This window comes from Theropithecus gelada, chromosome 4 (assembly GCF_003255815.1).
Source record: "Theropithecus gelada isolate Dixy chromosome 4, Tgel_1.0, whole genome shotgun sequence".
Classification (NCBI taxonomy): Eukaryota; Metazoa; Chordata; class Mammalia; order Primates; family Cercopithecidae; genus Theropithecus; species Theropithecus gelada.
Genome location: NC_037671.1, coordinates 8,437,968 through 8,458,439, shown reverse-complemented (window position 1 = coordinate 8,458,439; position 20,472 = coordinate 8,437,968). Strand labels below are relative to the sequence as shown.

The 20,472-nt window shown below is 42.3% G+C and overlaps 1 protein-coding gene across 3 annotated transcripts in view; it reads right to left on the bottom strand.

Annotated features, from left to right (window-relative positions):
* The window catches only part of FARS2 (phenylalanyl-tRNA synthetase 2, mitochondrial), a 521,140-nt gene that overhangs the window by 132,074 nt on the left and 368,594 nt on the right, over positions 1 to 20,472 (bottom strand). The gene's annotated exons all lie outside the window — the stretch shown is intronic.

The following is a 20,472-nucleotide window of genomic DNA, read 5'->3' as shown; positions in this document are numbered from 1 at the left end:
ACTATTTTAAAAATTGAGCAAGGCCTGGCATTGTGGCTCATGCCTTTGGGAGGTGAAGGTGGGAGAATAGCTTGAGCCCAGGAGATCGAGACCAGCCTGGGCTCTCAAGCCTGGGCAACACAGCAAGACCTCATTTCTACAAAAAAACCAAAAAAGGAAAATTAGCTAGGCATGGTGGTACACACCTGTGGTCCCAGCTATTCAGGAGGTTGAGACAGGAGGCTTGCTTGAGCCCAGAAGGTCGAGGCTGCAGTGAACTGTGATCATACCACTGCCTTCCAGCCTGGGTGACAGAGCAAGACCTTGTCTCAAAAATAAAAATTAAAAAACTGAGCAAAATAATTGGTTTTGTATCTTTTGTAAAAGATTCACTTATTGTAAATTATCTATCCTATAAATGGTATCAGGAAAGCTGGTTAACCGTTTAGAAAAATAAAAGTTTGATCTTCTCATCTCACAACACCATAATTACAATTCCAGATGGAACTAGAAAAAAATGTTTAATAATAAACAACTTAAGAGAAAATGTAAGTAAATATTTATATAATCTTTTGATGGATAAGAACTTTTTACACGTAAAAGCAATGGACAAAAATCAATGAAAAAAGTTGGATATTACAAAACAAAAAATATAAAATAACTTTATGCCCCACATATGATGAAGGATAATAAAAGGCAGATAACAACTTGAAAAATTTGTAACAAATATGAGATAAAATGGATTAGTATTTTGGGTATATAATTAGCTAATCATTTATATGAGATTTTTACTATTTATAAAATGCCAACAGAAAAAGTGGACAAAAAAAAAGTTGAACAATTAAGAGAGGAATACAAATGATTAACAAATATAGGAAAATATTTTGTTTCACCAGTCATAACAAATGCTCTAATAAATCGATGCAAATAACTATAATTTTGCCAAGTAAAAAAGGGTTAAAATATTAAAATAGTATATGACAATGGCAGAATTTTCTTAGTATATATGTATGCAAGTTTATCCTACACATTTTTAAAAACACTAGAAAAAGGATATAAAAATTATCTCTGGTAAGCCTGGTGCCAGGCACAGTGGCTCACGCCTGTAATCCCAGCACTTTGGGAGGCTGAGGCAGGCGCATCACCTGGGTTCAAGACCAGCCTGGCCAACATGGTGAAACCCCAACTCTACTAAAAATACAAAAATTAGCTGGGTGTGGTGGCGCATGTCTGTAATCCAGGCTACTTGGGAGGCTGAGGCATGAGAATCACTTGAACCCAGGAGGCGGAGGTTGCAGTGAGCTGAGATTGTACCACTGCACTCCAGCCTGGGTGACAGAGTGAGACTCTGTCACACACACACACACACACACACACACACACACACACACAAAGCCAGGCATGGTGGCATGTACCTGTAGTCCTTGTGACTCAGGAGATTGAAATTGGAGAATCCCTTAAGCTTAGGAGTTCAAGTCCAGCCTGGGCAACATAGCGAGATCTTGTCTCTAAAACAAAACCAACTCTCTGGGTGGTAGAATGATGGGGAATTTAAATTTTACTCCTTACAGCTTTCTTTTCTAAAATAAAAACCCACTACTTCTAATAACAAAATCCAATACTTTCCGTATGTAAGAAGCAAAGAAAGGAAAGAAAAAAGAGGAAAAAACGGAAGGAAGGAAAAAATGAAGGAGGGAAGGAAGGACGGACGGAAGGAAAGAATTCTTCACCTTCGAGAGGTTAGGAGGCAATGAAAAGTTTAGAGTGATAAAGGTCTAGTGTTCAGAATATATAAAGAACTCTTACAGCTGAACAAAAAAAAGAGAACTCAACTGAAAAGTGGGCAAATGACTTAAATAGATGTTTTTCCAAAGGAGTACATAAATGGCCAAAAAGCACATTAAAAGATGTTCAACATCATTTAGTCATCAGGGAAATGCAAATTGAAATCACGATGAGACACCGCTTCACAACCATTAGGATGGTAAGAAAGAGAAAGTAAGAAAGGGGAAGAAGGAAGGAAGGAAGGAAGGAAGGAAGAAAGGAAGGAAGCAAGGAATAAAGGAAGGAAGGAAGGAAGGAAGGAAGGAAGGAAGCAAGGAATAAAGGAAGGAAGGAAGGAGGGAGGGAGGGAGAAGGAAGGAGGAAGGAGGAAGGAGGAAGGAGGAAGGGGGAAGGGAAGGGAAGAAGGGAAGGAAGGAAGGGCGGGGGGCGGGCTAAATGGGTATGCAGCTTCTTCTGGGTAATGGAAATATTTTGTAACTACATAGTGGTGGTCATTACATTAAGTACCACTGAATTGCCCTCTTGAAAATGGCTTGAAACTTTATGTCATGTGAATTTCACCTCATTTTAAAAAAAGGAAAAAGAACACCCTTCCCACATCACCAGAAAAAGTTTGGAATGGCCCTTCTAGAGTGTCAGCAGCTGAATGGAGAACAACTGAAAATAGATTTGTAGCACATCTTGAATCTGAGACCTGGGATTCAGAGGTGAAACACGGGCAGAGCAAGTCCTGCCTGTGAAGAGATTCTCCTCCTGTCGTCTGGTATGAATTTTTTGGATCTGTTTTTCCACAGAATACACCTATGGGATATTTTAACAGATACAGTTTCTGTATTTTTATTGGGGCATAGGGTGAAAAAGTGATTTTTAAAACATAATTCAAAAGCCCAACTGATAAACAAATACAAAGTTTGAAATTATGGCTAGTTTTATCTAACTTTAATTTTCATATTGACTGATGAAAAAGAACTAAATCATCATCTAACAAAATCATTAGCCACTCAAGGAAGCATACCAACAGATCATAATAGCTATTTTTCACAGTTGCTTAAAAATGTGTCAGAACAGTTGAATGTAATTTTAATTAAACAAATTTGCAATTATGAGTATAATAACTGCCTTGACATTTTTACATTATAGCTTGAGCTAGAAGGAAAAAAATTTTCCTTTTATTGCAAGAAGCATGAAACTTAAGTACAAATATTATTTAAAATAGTTAAACAGTGTAATTATAATATGTAAAATGCATAAATCAGGCCACATGTTATAGGGTTCAACTGCCGACCTCCACTTGGTCCAGCCACTGGCTGAGTGAAGCTGGCTGTAGGGCAGAGTGGTATCCAAGATCTTAGACAATCCCAGCCACGGAAGAAGGATTCCACACAGCCAGGATGCAGGAGCACACCCTGCCTTAGATGGCCCTGGTTACACTCTCTAAGAGACATTTGTTTCTTGAGAAGCACTTGAAACAGCTCTGCTCTGAAGGTTACAGGGACCTTGAATTTTGGTTTTCTATTAACTATTAGGATTTTTTCATCTTGAATATCTATATTGATCTCCTTTACTTAAACCATGCTAAGAATAGCTTCCATTCAGACTAGTCATCTTGATAATTTGATCTGTTTAATATTGCCAGATTTATTCCTGTATGAGACATGATATAAATTTATTTGGGATTCATATTTAAATAGATTCTCCTGCAGTAGGAATCCCAAAACTAAGACATTCAATGCATAGGTATTCATTGATTCAATCTGGTTTGAAAAAAAATTCTAAATATAATCAACTCTTATCTGTTTTCCCAGCAATATGTTCCTCACACCTTCCTTTCCCAGCTTTCTTTCTCTTATTTTGGGGAGGCTGTTTTTAGTTTGCGAGGTGAGTGGAGGTCAGGTCTAATTTCAAATTGTGCATACTTTGCATTGTATTGCACTTTGCTTCCCGAGGACTGGCTTTCTCCTTCGGAGGAGGCAATTCTTCGCAGCAGGTGAACAGATTTCCCGGCCAAACAAAACTGAAGGGAAGTAAATGCAACTTCAAGAAGTTTTCTCCCCCATGTGCCATATTAAGAAATGCTGATCAAAGCATCGCTCAGAATCCATTCATATTTTCAGATCTTAATGTGCGTGCTATATCCTTTCTTAAGTTAGGCACACTGGCTTTACTTGATGAAGTGAATTGAATGAGGCTTGTCTTAAGTGGGCCACCCCAATGCTCGGGAACTCTGATAGCCAATCATCACGCCTGTGTCATTCTCCCTTCTCAGACAGGGCTGACAGGAGAGCTTTCAGCCATCTTATCCCATCCTTCAAGTGAGCTATACGAGGATGAAAAATCAGAATGGGTAAATGACAGCAACGTGAAACTTCCCTGCAGTATTATTCCAAATGTCTATTACCAGACACATAACTATGAAGAGGCGGGTCTGTTTCCAGAGTCAGGACGTTTTGCCTGCTCCATGAGACACCAACCCTTTGCATAAATCCATTAAATCAAGTATTCTCTAGTTATGAACATTTGTGGAATAAATATAAGTAAAGGCACAACAGGGGGGATATTTAAAGAAACATGATCATCCAAAGTATTTTTCTACCACTGAACTGACTACTAGAAGACTACTCATCGTCAAATCCATGTGGTCTGCGCGTTTTCTGACGACACTACAGTCTCGCTCCTGCAAGAGACTCTACCTTCCAAAGGCTTTCATTCCCAGTCTCTGCTCTTTGCCTTCTTCCTCCTGGGTCCTCCTTCTTAGTTCCTCACTCACTCTCTCCACCATCCTTTAAACCTTGGTGTTCCCTCGGGTCCTTTCCTCACCTTGCTCTTCACCTGTTCTAGACATTCACCGGGCATTTAGGTCATGTCTGGAGCTCTCGTGGTCAAGAATACTACACATTCCAATACTGGCCTCTCTCTGCTGAGCTCTTACAGTAACATTCCCCTGTGTCCTGCCTCAAACTCAGGAAGTCCAAAAGTCACTAATCATCTTCTCCACCAAAGCACTGCTGCCGCTACTTAATCCTCATCTCCATTCCAACCACCAACCTCTCGGCCACACAGGTCAGGACTCCGGGAGTTACGTGATTTCTTCATCCCCACGATCTCTCCTTTGAACTGCCCCCTTTCCCATAGATTTGAGCTCCTGTCTTTTTTTTTTTTTTTTTTTATTGTCAGCTTCTCTCCACCAGGCCCCTGGCACTGACTCAGCCCAGACTCTCATTTCCTTTCACTCAGACTATTTATTAAAAGTTTGCTTGACCTGTTTTCCAACCACCAACCTTACCCTTGGCCAACATAGTTAAGATAGGTAATCATTTAAAAACTGCACATAGAATTATTTAATGACTCTCCACATTTTCTACCAGGAAAGCCCATATTTGTATAAGGGAATACAGGCTTTAGGATCTAGCCCCTCATCTCTCCAGCCTCGTTTTCCCAACTCTCCCATCCTCCCTATTACGCTGCTCACACTAAATCACTCTCACATTTCTGTCTTTATACGTGGGCAACATGTACAAAGACAGACGTATAAATTCTACCTGAAATTTCTAGGCCCCTTCCATATCAAATTCCTATTTTTCTTTTTCAAGATTCAGCTGAACCACAATCTGCAAACATTTCTTGAGTATATAAAGCAAAGTAAGGTGCTACCCCTGTTTGAAATCATGGTGACACGTTTCTAATTCAAGATATTTTTTCACAATGAATCACATATATCTATGCGATACCTCCTATCAGACTGTGAGCTCCTTGAGGACAAGCACTCATTTTTTAAAAGTTACTTTTATGTCTCAGACCATAAATATCACAGATGGCAGAGTGTCTCACCCATGGTGAGTGTTTAACGCATTCATGGGTCATCCCATGTTCCCAGGAACAGATGTGTTACAACCTGACATCGTGTTGATTTTCAGCTGTTCTAGCTATAAGGAAAAGAACCCTTTTTGGTTCATACTGAAATGGTCATCTCAGCCTCAACCCTGTGGTGCTCCAGAGTTCTCTCACAAAGAAGTTGATCACTTCAACCTCTTACCTCTTCCTTCTTGTCCTCTTCTAGTGCCTGAAGTCTGCAATTGCACGTGTTTTAGAACTCATTTGATCTCAAGTGATGGCAATGCACATGAAACCAGCTTAAACAATAGGAGAACTACCACTGGCTTAGGGAATCGGAGGAAGGGCTGGATAACCAAGCTGTGGGAAGGGCAGCATGCGGCTGGGCGCCAGGACACCAGCGAACCAGGGACTCAGGCACACCAGCACTTTCCCTCCATCTCTCATCTCTGTTCACCACATTCTCCCCTTGATGGGAAACGTGGCCATGGTTCCTAGGTACTCACAGCTTCAGCTGCTGGAGGAGTAACCCAAGCGGCCTTTGGTTTTCTGTCCAAACATTACAGAGAAGAGGCCTCGCCTGCCCAGCTTTGCTGGGTGCCCATCTTCAGATCTGTCCACGGGGCCAAAGCATGGAGTCTCGCTCTGCCAACATGGAGGCTCCCTTACTGACCATGCATGTGGGGGAAGAAGCTGCTTCTACAAAGGGGTTCTGAGAGCCCGGGCCAGAGGTTCACAGTGGTTTGGAAATTACACCTTCAAGAGACCTGAAGTTTCTCTGCTTTCCCTGTACAGACAAGCATTTTACTTCCTTTGATGTTACCTTCCTTCAGAAATGTTCCCTGCTCCTCATCTGTGGCAAACAAACGAGCAGACTTACACACAAACATGTTACAATTTGACTCCCTGAATTTCTCTCCGACCCTGTGATCTCCGTGCTTCCTATCAGAAAGGGTTTCCCAGGTAACCGTGACTAATTTACACACTTCCTACCATTTTCTGCTCCTGGAAGCTAAAGAGTTTTAAACTATATTTTGTATAGGATTTGACTAACCTTGTTAAAAGCACTTTCCTTTTTTTCCCTTTTCCCTATCTGAATATTTGGCCAGAACCCAATTATTTTTATATCAGCAATTTACTAAGAACCCAACTTACTGTACACCCAACTTCTGCTTCTAAGGAGTGTTCTCCACCCCAGTCAGTTTCTCCCTTTTAAAGAAATCATCGTCATGGACAGTAAAGAGTTCTGGTCACCTAGCTGGAAAACACTGCCAACTGAGGTTAAGTTGTGGCCTGTGGAGCAAGTTAGGTCAGTTACATCTGGAGAAAAAATAATACAACATATGCTGTTGGTGGGATTTCTTTCTCTTTATCATTCATTCATCAAAAATATGTATTGAGTACTTATTCTGCTGTATATCCCAAATGTAGTGGAAAGCTAAAGACCCAGTACTTCATAGTAACTTAGTGCAACGATGAAAAGACATATAAACACCATGCAATGTGGCAATTGCTATAACAGAGAAATGGGTTAGAAATGCTTATTCCATCATCAATGCAGAATTTCAAAAATTGTATGCCATGTGCATTGCTGGGCAGGCAATCTGCTAGGAGAAATTAGCATATTTAATGAATTATGAGATAAGCAATTACTCTAGTAACATTCTGTGTAAATGTCTAGACCACAGCTGTCATGCCTTATATAAATATCTCACCTGCTTAATTTTCACTACTTGTTTCTTCTTTCTTCATCTTACTACTGTTATTTCCTTTAGGGGGAAGTGAAAGCAAAGAAAAGCAGCCACATCTGTCAAACACAGAATCCAAAACCTACTGTAGGGTATGCCTTCATTCCCGAGAAGTATAACACAAATTAGGCTCATCTTATAAAATATAGTCATGCACTGCACAACGGCATTTCAGCCAAAGAAAGACTGCATATATAATGATGGTCCCATAAGATTATAGTGGAGCTGAAAGCTACCTCTCATCTAGTGACATTATAGTCCATGTAAAGTCACAGAGCAACACATTACTCGTGCATTTGTGGTGATGTAGTGTAAACAAACCTACTATGCTGCCACTTGTATAAAGTATCTTTGGATATGTTCAGATACACATATACTTAACATTGTGTTACAACTGCCTACGGTATTCAATACAGTAACATGCTGTGCAGGTTTGTAGCCTTGAAGCAACAGGCTACACCGTACCCCATACAGCCTATGTGTGCAGTAGGCTGCACCTTCTAGGTTTGCTTAAGTACACTCTATAATACTTGCATAACAAAAGCTAATGATAGATTTCTCAGGATGCATCCCCGTCGTTCAATGATGCATGACTCTAGCGATGCTCACAAAAGATTACTAGGCAACTGGAATTCTGTTGATTTCGTCCTCATTTCTGAACTGTGCTCCCACGTAAAAGAATTTAGTCAAAACTGAGATCTAATCAGGTCTGAGGTGAAATCTCCAAACCTTTATTTGCATGGGTTTACCTGGAGGGGAAAGCCTAAGGAGGATTTGGGAGAGGGGCTTTGCAAAGCTGGTAGAAAGGTGGGGCTCAAAGCTGAGCTGCTTAAGTCCCAGGTGACAAGCGGGCAGTGGGGAAAGGCAAAGCTCTGAAATACAATTGGACACCATCATGGCCCCAAAGCCTCAACGGTGGTGTCCCCTGGGGGCCCAGTGGGAGTCACTGTCATCTCCAGTGGAAGTTAGCTTACTGTGGACACCCCCTGAGACCTACAGAAACACTTTTGGGGGGCTCTGCGGGATACTGGGGTCCATGACACCAGGTAGGTGGCGATGCACTTGGGATATCTGAGTATGAACATTATTACGTACCCTCATCTGGACCCGCAGGCTGGGGATGTCTGAGTTTGAGAACTCATTTACTAAGTGTCTGGTTAGTGCCTTTTCCTTGAGGTAGTTCCCACTAGAAAGCAGGGATTCCCTTATTTGTACTAGGCTTCCTTCGGGCGTTATCTTCTTCCTGTGAATGTCATGGAACATTCTGCCTTGCTTTTTTCTTACTAGACACCCAATTAAATTCCAATCATGGTAACACCTTCCCTGGCTCTAAACTATACATGAATATGTAGATTACTATGAAGCTGTACGCTATTAAACAAAACAAAAAACCAGTTGAAGCCCCTGTAAAGACCTGCTCGATGCCTGGATGTTTCTAACTTAACTATCCCCACCACCTGCGCATCTGAGATTCAGCCTTGTTGTGATTCCAAGCCCAGTCCTACCTCTCAGGAGAGACCATCTGGAGCCTGGCCAGTGGCTCACCATCAGGGCAGGCAGGCAGCCTTGCTGATGATCCTGCTGTAACAGCAGGGTCCCACAGCCCAGGGAGTGATCTCCCCATTCCTCTATAATTGTGCCTTACCTAGGACTCCACTCTGCCAGTGACTGGATTGCTGTCCCCCTAAGCCTTATTTCTCTGTGACCACTTGTCTGCCCCGCCACACATGTGCAGTGTCCACTGGCCACTTGTCTCTCTACCAAACATCCCTCCTAAGACAGACACCCAGGATCTCGGGTGCCATTAGGACCACTGGCAGACATCTGTGCACGTCATCAGTCCCTCCCCTAGGAGCTGACCATGCATCCCTGTCTGTGCTGGCCCCTTGCCTTCTTTGGTTCACCCTCCTGGCTGCTACTTGAGCCTCAGTTATGAGCAAATTAAAGAAAAGAATTAGCACAAGAGACATGGGAGCTGCCTCAGCCTGCACCCCCGTGTCAGTCGTGGCCCTGCTTGTGTTATCCTGGAGCCCAGCTTGTTTCTTGCTCTGGAGAAGACCAGCAACGTGAGGCCCAAGTCTGCCAGACCCGTCTGCGCTGCTCAGAAATGTGAACTGGTGAAGCGTGACTCCAACAGGTATCACCTGCATATCCTCGAGACTATCTCACAAATCACAGGCTTGTCTTTAGAGACGTAGCCTCAGGATCTACAATTAAGATAATGGTCCCTCTGAAGGGGCCAGGATGTATCCAAATTCACAAATCTCTTCATTTTCAAGACAATATCATTAACTGTGGGAGCTACGGTGCATTCAAGGCTGAGCCATGTGTGGGATGAGAAGAACTCCGAGACTGACACAGGTGGATGGACAGTGAGTTGGGCGGGGATGAGGGGCAGACTCCCATGCTGGCTCCGGACATCGAATTTGGGTGGTAGCCAGAAGGAAGTGATGTTGTGAACGGAGGCAACAAGTTTAAAGATCTCGAACAATTCAGAGTCTCACTCATAACTGCCTAAAATGGCGGGGAGGTGCCCCACCCTACGCCGTTTCTGCCAGCAATTCTGTAACTTATATCATGTCGCAGGTTGCTCTCGGTGTGCATTTAACTTGCTTGAATCTAATCATAAGGGGGTGGGACAGGGAACATCAAAGGATGTGAGTTGCTCTCATCCCTCATCTTGGAAAGAGAGCGTCCCATCACCACACTACAAAAAGGTGCCCGGGATGCCAAGGGAAGACAATAGCCAGAGACTCGCTGAAAACCGCTAAGTGAAAGTTACAAAGGATTTCATAAAGGTGTGCATTACCGCAGATCACTGAAGACACAGCTCCTTCAGCGCCTGGCTTCGCTCCCTACCTAGCCACTGCTGAGCGGTCTCTCTGCCTCTGCCCTTCTCTCTGCAGAGACGCTACTCCTGGGTCCCTGCCAGGACAGCACTGAAGGGAATCCCGAAGAATCTTCAGGCAAATGGTGATGTGCAGGGCAACAAGGAGGAGCAAGGTGTTTGGGGACTGAACTAACTGTGATTTAATTCGTCTAATGCTGGCGTCAAACAGGGCTGCTATGTGATGGGAATGAGATGCACCCATCCTAAGCTATTAAAAGAAAGCTTGGGGAAGGAGGAAAGAGAAAGGAAGAAGGGGAAAGCAGATATCCAGGCTAAAAATAGTTCTTGAGAATTGCTTTCTCGGCTGTCTGAACCACGACAACAAAAGTTCTTATACCCACATCACCAGCATTACAATAAAAACGGGAAAGAAAAGGGAGCAGCCAGGAGAGTTTTAAAGAGGCCTGGCAGCATCTGGCCATCTCCTTGGTACTGCATGCTGTCAGTTTCAAGGGGACATAACTTCTGACAAGCTCCCTGCACCCACGCCTCTCTCAAGATTAGCTGTCATTGGCTCTTCAGTGCTGGCCTATCTTTAAGTTCAGATAACTGCACTTATTTGGCTCTGTCCAGAGGAATAAGACCAGGATGTGATTTGCAAACCAGAAATGTCATCTCATCTGCCACTGTCCACAGCATTTTCCCAACACAGGACCCAGAGAACACCAAGACTGGCTATATAACTCTGCTGACCAGCATCGATGTCACTTTACAAAGTCTTTTTTTTTTTTGAGACACGGTCTCGCTCTGTCACCCAGGCTGGAGTGCAGTGGTGTGATCTCGGCTCACTGCAACCTTCACCTCCTGGCTTCAAGCAATTGTCCTGCCTCAGCCTCCTGAGTAGTTGGGATTACAGGTACACGCCACCACATCCAGCTAATTTTTGTATTTTTCACTGAGACGGGGTTTCACTGCATTGGTTTCACTGCATTGGTCAGGCTGGTCTCGAACTTATGACCTTGTGATTCACCTGCCTCGGCCTCCAAAAGTGCTGAGATTACATGCATGAGCCACCATGCCCGGCCTACAAAGTATTTTTTTAATTAAAAATTTCCTCCTTAAATTGCAGGAATAACATGCATCATTTCTGAATGACAGCTTTATGCAAAGTCTCATTCTGTTTCCCTTCATTATCACAACTTCCCAGTTATATGCATTTGGCTGCCAAGTCCAAGGCTCCTAGTTGTACTGAGGAGGTTATTCTTCATTTTAAAGTACAAGTTAGATTGACTATGACACTTACTGGTTTTTTACTCTACCAGCTAACTCGTGTTTTGGAACTCTCTGTAATTTTCAAAGCATTTCACATATATAGTGTCATCTAGTTTTCATAACTACCATTTATGGATGATATTACTCCTGGTGGTAGATGAGGAAACTAAGGCTCAGAAAGTCCCAACATCACACATCTAAGATGTAAAAAGTCAGGACTCACCCATGCCTTCCAATTCTAAATTCTGAGCCCTTCCACTAAACTACATTGACTCTACTTCTCATGTCATAAACTATTTCCAGTCATTTAATAACAGTTCCTCTAAGGAAGGAAGAAGGACTAGTTAACCATCCACCAAGCATTATGTAGTAAGTCTCCCTCCACTGATATAAACATTGCAGGAAGATGAAAATGAGCTATTGTCTTAATCTGTTCCTGCCACTATACAAAACAGCTTAGACTGAGTAATTAATACACAATAGAAATGCATTTCTCACCGTTCTAGAGGCTGGGAAGTCCAAGATCAAGGTGCCAACAGATTTGGTGTCTGGTGAAGGCTGTCTCTCTCCACTTCATAGATGGCTCCTCTTATTTGTCCTCACATGGCGGAGGGACAAAGGACAAAAGAGACGAACACTGTGTCCTCCCCATGGTGGAAGAGATGGAAGGAGCAGGCAGCTCTCTGAAGCCTCTTCTATGAGGGCACGAACCCCATTCATGAGGGCAGAGCTCTCATGACTTAATGATTTCCCAAAGGCCTTGCCTCTTAATACTACCACAATAGAGATTACTTTTCGACATGAATTTTGGAGGAACACAAACATTCAAACCATAGCAGCTACTATGCCACAGGCCTCTAAGGAGTTTCCATCATGTGGAATAGCCTAGAAAAGTTTAAATGCAAATAGAGAATAAAAGCTAAGAATGAGCCAACAATGAGGTGCAGTTACACAGAGTTCTACACATGGAGCTGACTGGTGGCGGATGGGGGAAAGAGGAAGGCGGTGTAAAAAATCTGATGAGCCCTCTAGGTTGAAATTGCTCTGCCAATGGCTTCCTGCTCTGGTGAGTAAGGTTGGGCTGTTTCATAAGTGGCCCCTAATGAGATTGACAATGGATTCTTAACCCAACGGTAGTCCATGTGCAGATGGCCCAGCACCTCAGGAGGCAGCCTGATGCAAGGGGATCTGCCCGAAAGGCGTGATGGTGTTTAGCTCAGTCAGTCAGGCTATTTCATTCCAGAATTTGCGCTGGATAATGAAGCAGATTGGCTAGAAAAGACTGCAGGTAATGTAGAAAGAGAAGAGATGTTAATGTGTGTATGGTGGGGAAGTAGAAGATACAGACTGGCCAGCAGAAGGAAGGACAGAAACAGAGCCAGAAGCACCCAGAGGCTGAGGGTCTCTGGCCCTTAGACCTTCCCTCAGTTCTGAAGAGCTTTCCAGTTTTGATTCAGGTGTATCCTCAAATAAATCCCCTTTGTCCTAAGGGACTCACCATAAGTGGGTCTATCCTGGCAACAGTTTACGGAAGCTGAGTTTCTATGACAGGTAGTTTACACACATTAACTAGAGTTGTGAGCAAGACCTCCATCTCTACAAAAAAAAAAAAAAAAAAAATTAGCCAAGTATGGTGGCCCACGCCTGTAGTCCTAGCTACTTGGGAGACTGAGGTAGGAGGATCACTTGAGCCTGGGAGTTGCACTCCAGCCTGGCCAACAGAGCAAAGTCCTGTCTCAAAAATCAAACAAAAACAAGCAAACAAAAACCTCAGAATCTTGCCTCCCTACCCTTATGACCACACGGCAATTAGCCCAATGTTTTCCATAGCACAGGAACTCAAGAATCACTTGGCAAATTTATTTATGGCATGTCTCTTTGCATGAAGTTTAAGGAAGTCTAGAAGTGGTAGTGCCTAAATCAGAAGCTATGTAGTTCAGGTGAAAGAGAAAATAAAGAAGGATGTGTAACAACAGTAAACCTACTGACAGGTAGGAGAAGGCCGGAGGCCTGTTTACCTGACCCACGTGGCTAACTAGACCCTGGGCAGGCATCTGACTCAAGTGGAGCCCATCTACCAGCTGCCTCTGATCTGGCAGGAAAAGTTGAGTTGGGCTAATCAGGTCCCTTTGTTGTGACCATCAGAATAAGGCAAGGGACTTTGAGTTGGTGCTGATTGCTGGACAGTGAAGGTCATGTGGGCTCAGGGCCCTGGTGGGGTATTCTGAACTCTGTATAAGACAAAAAAGAGCAGAAATGACACAGTGGGAAAGTGGGGAGAGACAGAATGAGTGTGAGAAAATGGAACGGAATAGGGAAGTAGTGACACCACGGAAGGAGTGAAGGTCAGACCTTTCATCTGCCTCAGTTCCTGCTCTTTCCAAAGCCTGGTTAATTTGTCCAGCTTGTCCTAGCTTTGAACAAGTGGGTCTCTCTGTTCCTTGGGACCACTACAGCCCCTACTAGAACACCTCCTCCTGTGATGTGTTCTATCCCTTCTCCCCACTGTTTGTAACATAAAATGAAGCACAATTTTATGAAACTTTTTTTTATACGAAGCATAAGACATTCTCCATTAAAGAAAATCCCAGTGGTTCTCAAACTGGGGGCAATTTTGCCTATCAAGGGGGCAATGGAGACATTTTTGACTGTCGTGTGTGTTTGTGTTTGTGTGTGTGTGTGTGTGTGTGTACGTGTGCGTGCACCGTAGGAAGGCTGTTACTGGTATCTAGTGAGTAGAGGACAGGGGTTCTGCTAAACATCTTATAACACACAGGACAAAGAGTTACTGGGTCCAAAATAGTAGTAGTATGAGGTTAAAAAAACCTTCCCCAAGACCAAGGGATGACAATGCAAAGCATATACTAACTTCTTTATGTAAGGGTTGAAAACTCATCTGATGCACACATATGGAAAACAGTCAGGATTGGGAAAATGCAAAAGTGTAAGAGTTGGTGTGTTAGGGTGTTGAGATGATGGGTGAATCTCATCTTTCCTATTTTCAAATTTTTATGCATTGGCATTTTTATTGGGTGTAATTTGACAAAGTGAAAATGAATGAACACATGGAAACAAGAACGAAGAGAGGGAGACTGGAAGGAGAATGCACTTGAACTGCCTCATCGAATGCTGCTCCAGTACTGCAGAAAGAAGAGCTTGGACCAGGTCAACATGCATGACTCATGCACACAGGGAAGCCAGGCCAGCCACACCGAGAAGGTGTCTCTCATGGTGAAGACCCTCTTGAGAATTCTGTCAGATATGGTCACAAGTGTTCTAGTCTACTCACTTAAGCCAAATTATAAAAAAAGGCAAGTGATCGATCACCAAAGGGAATAGAACCATGAGGAAGTTCAAGTAGGGATGAAGAGAACTGAGAGGCCCCTTTAGTGACCTGGGGTTGAGGGAGCTCACTTCTAGCATCCCTGCTCTGACTGACAGTGCACAGACTCAGGAAGCCCATTTTTTTTTTTTTTTAACTGTAAGCAGGAAGTGGCAGGCCAGCAGCAGCCCCAGGAACAAGGAGTGAGTCTATGAGCAGAATCGGGTTGGGGCATCAGTGAATCCACCTTTTCAAGCCTGCCCTTGCTGCAGGTGCCTGGGGCATTTTTCACCACCAAATCCCTCCTTGCAGTCAAAGGAGGGGGATGGTAGTGAAAAAAAATTTTACTTCCCAATTCTAACTCTCCAAAAGGTCTGTCTGAAACTCAGACCAAATCTGACCTGTTAAGGTCTACTTAATTTTACAGTCCATCTCCACAGTTCATAAATAATCAGCTGGCATCTCCAAATGAAGTGTTGGCAGCTAAAGGCAATGGCTAAGTTCCCCTGGGCTACTCTTCACTCTTCCTTGTACCCCATTTCGCTAAGAAATATTCTGAGCAACTGGTGTTACAGAATAAAACAAAAAACAACACCATAATTCCTTAAGGTGCACGACCTTGGAGACTGAAGATGATCAATGTATTCCTATTACAAATGTGTTGGAGGGGATACCAAGTTCATATGCTGACATACATGACTGCCTTCTCAAGTTACCCATTTAGTCAGTGCATCGTATAGTACAATATTCCAAAGAAGTCAAAGGACATGGCAACCTGGTTCCCTTCCCTACAGGTAATCACCATTCTATTTTTTGTTACATTAAATTTTAGAACTATAAGAACTCTTCTGCACATTAAGTGGCCCATAGATTAAGTGGAAAAGATCCTCTGGGAGAAGGTTCTAAACGACTGGCTGGAACAAAATGCCTTTTTTTTCTAACCTGAACATCTATCCTCCTTCAGGGCACAAGCTGTTATTTGTAATCAAGAAAAAATTTCTCCATTTGTCTAATATGAAATTAGGCTCTTCTTCGGCAGTTTATGTCTCCCTGAGACATCTCGGGATCTGTTTTTGTTCAGAAAATAACATGCAATGTGTTCAATGACTTTGTCTTTCACTCAGTCCTATCACATCTCACACGTAAGCATGCTTTGATATTAGGCAAAGAAAGGGTCGAAGCTCTTTTGCACTATCTGGCTATATTTCATTTATGTGTTTAGAGAATAAAATAAATCTTGAGGTCAAAGTTCAAAGTCAGGAGACCATTCACTTTGTATCACCTAAGTAGTCAGGGACTCGGTGGGGAGATGGGGAGGGGGGGAAAAGGGTGCTCAAGGAAGGATGATCTCCTAGTAGAGGGTTTTGGAATTTGAGAGTCAGAGTCTTAAACTTCAAGTATCCCCCTCCCCCAAATCAAGGGTTAGCAACCTATAGCCCATGGGCCAAATTCACACTCCACTGTCTGATACTGTAGTCAAAGCTTCATTGGAACGCAACTAGGCTCGTTTGTTCATATTTTATCTGTGACTGCTTTTGCAGTTGCAGACTTGAGTAGTTATGAGAGAAATCTTATGACCCACAAAGTCAAAAATATTCACAATCTGGTCAACCCTTGCCCTAGATACTTATTGAGGATCACTGCACAGTAAGCCATCATTACTAAATAATGTGTCCTTTTTCTCAGGTATATTTTCCAGTACTATAATAGCTAGGTTTCGCTTTGGCTGTCAATAATGAGATCTAAAAAACAAGTGGCCTAAACAAGGTATTTCTCTCTCAGCTAAACGTCCAGGGCTGAAGTGACACAGATTCAAGCCCCAAGCTATTTCTTCTATGTTGTTGCTCCACTCCATACAGTCTCCATTGCCAAGGCCGCACCATGGCCCAAAATGGCTGCCAGAATACTAGCTATCACATTCACAATGAAGTAGCAGGAAGAAAAAAGAATACCCTCAGTTCAACTTTTAAAGAAACTTCTGGAAATACCACTAGCCATGTCTACTTACAAATCATTGGTCAAATTTAGAAGTATAGACTTCTAGTTGGGTGCAAAATTGCTGAGCTAAAAAATCAGGTTTTTGTTATTACAAAAATGGTACCAGGCGGAAGGACGGGGGGAGTTGGATATTGAGAGATAATTAGTAACATCTGCCATAGGAACCTTACTCCAATCACCAAGCCCCTTATTAAGAGGGTCACATGCCCTTGGCAGCCATGCCCTTTGGCATAGCTCCAAAAAAATAGTCTTTAAATATCTGTACAATATGTATTTAAGATATTGTAAGATCAGTGCCAATGAGGAATTTTTTAAACTTCTAATCAACAGTACTGTCTCCTTCAGAAGGAACTGAAAAAGTTCACCTTTTAGCAGTCAGTATGGGGTTGTGTGTGTATACCTGCATTCAAAGAGTATTTCTAATACTCTATTTTGTTTAGAAAAATATTCATGTTTTTTCAGTGACTTTGTTTTTCATGGGGTGTCTGCCTGCCTGATCTGTCCCTGGGTCCACAGGACCCTGACACTACCCCACTCCCACTGCAATCTCTCCAGTTAGCATGCCCATTCAGCATTCCCCTTGAACACTACCAAATTATCAAACAAATTCAATGTTTACCCCCTCCTCAAGCAACATCTACGCCCACATCCAGCACAACAGAAATTTCTCTCAGCTTCCTAGGTTTTTAGCATCTCTCTATAACCTTGTAGGTTCTGAAAATCTCCAAGCGAAAAGGTCACTCATCTCACTTTTGACGCTGGCAAGGGTGAAGCTACAGCCATATCAGAAAGCAAGAGGCTGTGAGCTCAAAAATTAAGAATGAATTCCAAATCCCTGATTCCAGAGTTTTCTGTAGGTTGAGCATCTCTAATCTGAAGATCCAAATTCCAAACTGCTCCAAAATCTGAAGCTTTCTGATTATTCAATATACATAAACTTTATTTCATGCACAAAATTATTAAAAATATTGTATAAAATTACTTTTCAGGATACATGTATAAGGTATATATGAAAGAAACTTTGTGTTTAGACCTGGGTCCCATCCCCAAGATATCTCATTACATATAGGCAAATATTCCAACATCTGAGAAGATCCAAACTCTGAAACACTTCTGGCCCCAAGTATTTTTTGGATAAGGGATACTCAACTTGTACTAAAAAAGAATGGGGAAAAAATTACAAGTCACATGCTTTTGGCATATCAATTAGTACTTAGCAATCAGTCGTGTTCCAATATTTTTCCTTCTCTTCAAATGTAAATAACTAGACTTCCAGTATCAACATGGAAACTCCTGGAAATTTCTTTCTCACATAAAAGTCCAGGGCTGAATTGGCACTCCACAGCATCAGGGATCCAGACTACCCCATACATTCTATTTTCTGTAAAGTTAGGAGACAGATATCATCTGCAAGCTCCAAAATATATTTAAAGGTTGCCAACAGCAGCTGAAATCAAGTAGAAGCCAAATGAGAGGAAGTGAAGAGATGAAATACACAGAGTGGCACATCTCAGAAAACTCCAGCAAAAACATGGGTTTTTTTTTTTGTTTTTTTTTTTTTTTTTTGAGCTAAGGGTTACAATCTGAAGTGTAAAGTCTCTATCTCCAAGTGTTGATAATGGGGTAGGCAAAGGTCATTCTTCTGTTTCTAACAAGTGTAGATTTGGGGTGGGAGGAAGACCTATACAAAAAAATCAAAGAGATGAGTCATGTTTAAAGAAAGAGTTGGTTTCTTGGCACTGGAGAAAAAGAAAGCGTGAAAACAAGCTAGGCTGAATGTCTACCCCAGCCCCTTCCTGCTATGCCAACCCTCAACCTCCCCCCAGTCTTGTGCAAATAGCTGGTCCAGGAAACCCAATGTATTCAAATGTGAGTGGCAAAAAAGCAATCATATGCACACCATTGACAGATCAATTAAAAAAGAATTGAGGGAAAAAAGAGGACAATGGCAGAGAAACGGAGAAGTCACAAAAAAATGTTGCCATTGGGGCATTTGAAATTTCTGGCTAAATATTTTACAATGAATTTTTTAAATGTAGTGAAGCAATTTCTCTACGAAGGAAGACCAGAAAGCAGAAATAACTCAGAGAAAAGATGGCAAGAAATCAGGGGGAGCTGAAATGTGAGCTTGCAGAACTCAGAACAGGGAGAAAAGCAAAGTAACTGCAGATGGAAGGTACACAAGGGAGAAAAGACAGAAGAAAACACAGTAAGGGACAAAGAAGAATAACAATGAGGAAAGCATACCAAATGAAGCGGAAATAAGAATTTTAAAACATTAGAAAGAAAATAATAGGTACAGAAGTCAGACAAAGGAGAGCCTACTTATGCATAACTGGATCCCTGAAGAACGAAACAGAACAGAACAATGGATCAGAACAAATCCCTAAAGATATAATTCAAGAAAATTTTCCTAAAATAAATAAGAGTCCAATCTGTGAAACACAATGATATATACTAGGGAGTATATATCATATATACTAGGGAGTATAGATCAATACTGAGGTGGAACTTGATAAAGGTATTAAACTTGAAAGATAAAGAAGGAATCCTTTAAAACAAAAAGCAAAAAGATCAAGTATGGCATCAGATTTCTTTACATGAAATTAAACTTGAAAGAACAATTGAGCAGCACTTACAAGATCCTCCCTAAAAGAAAGACGAAGCCAAGATTTTACTTCCAACCAAACTGTTATTCAAGTATAAACAAACATGCGAGAGCTCAGGGACTATTGTTTCCACAAGTTGTTGAGTAAAATTCTGGATGATGTACTTCAGTCATTTAGATGATTGGTGAAAGTAAGACAAAAGAATTGGCAGTGAACACTGAACATCTTTATGTAGAGAATGAAAGCTTTAAAAGACAAAGAAGAAAACAGATGGGAGTCTGAATCACAGGATAGAACATGGGGTCCAGGAGCCCTGACAACGTAGATATGACACACCTGGAACAATCAGGAGGGGAAGGCAAAAATGGAGGTGTGAGCTAGACAGGATTTGGTGGCTGTTTCTTCTTTAACAGTTAGGAGCCAAAGGGGACCATTTAAAGGTGACCCATCAGAAATGCAAATCAGATCACGTCCCTTATCTCTCTGCTCCTATCCTTCTATAGCTTCCCACTACAATTAGGGTAAAATTCCAGGTCTCAGACCTTGCAGATTCTGGCCCCACCTGGCCCTGGAAATACATCACTACCCTACAATCATCACTTTACATGGCCTCCCCCTTGTTCCTTGAGCTGCTGTGTTCTTGGCTGCCTTCTGCACCTCATGTGCCCTTTGCCCCCCAGGACTCCCATGTGCTATCTGGGATGCTCCTGCTTCTTTCTTCACCGCCCATCATCCTTCTGTTCTCAGCTTCCATGTCTCAAAGTGGCTTGCCCTGACTCCCCAAATGAAATTAGTTTTTTGATGACACCCAGTGCATTTTTCCTTCATAGTAGCACACTTTCATAATCATGTATTTAATGTCTGCCTCTCTCACAAGACTGTAAGTTCCAAGAAGGCAGAAATAAGTCTGTTTGGAACACGTTTAATTCCTAGGACGTAATATAGATCTTGGCATGTGGTAAATGCTTAATAAATATTTGCTGAGAGTCTATCAAAACAACTTCTACTCCACAAACCACTCTTTCTGCCTCATTTCCTCTGCACCTGGAACATGCTAAGGTTAGAAGTCACTTCCACAAACAATACTGAAAAGCCACA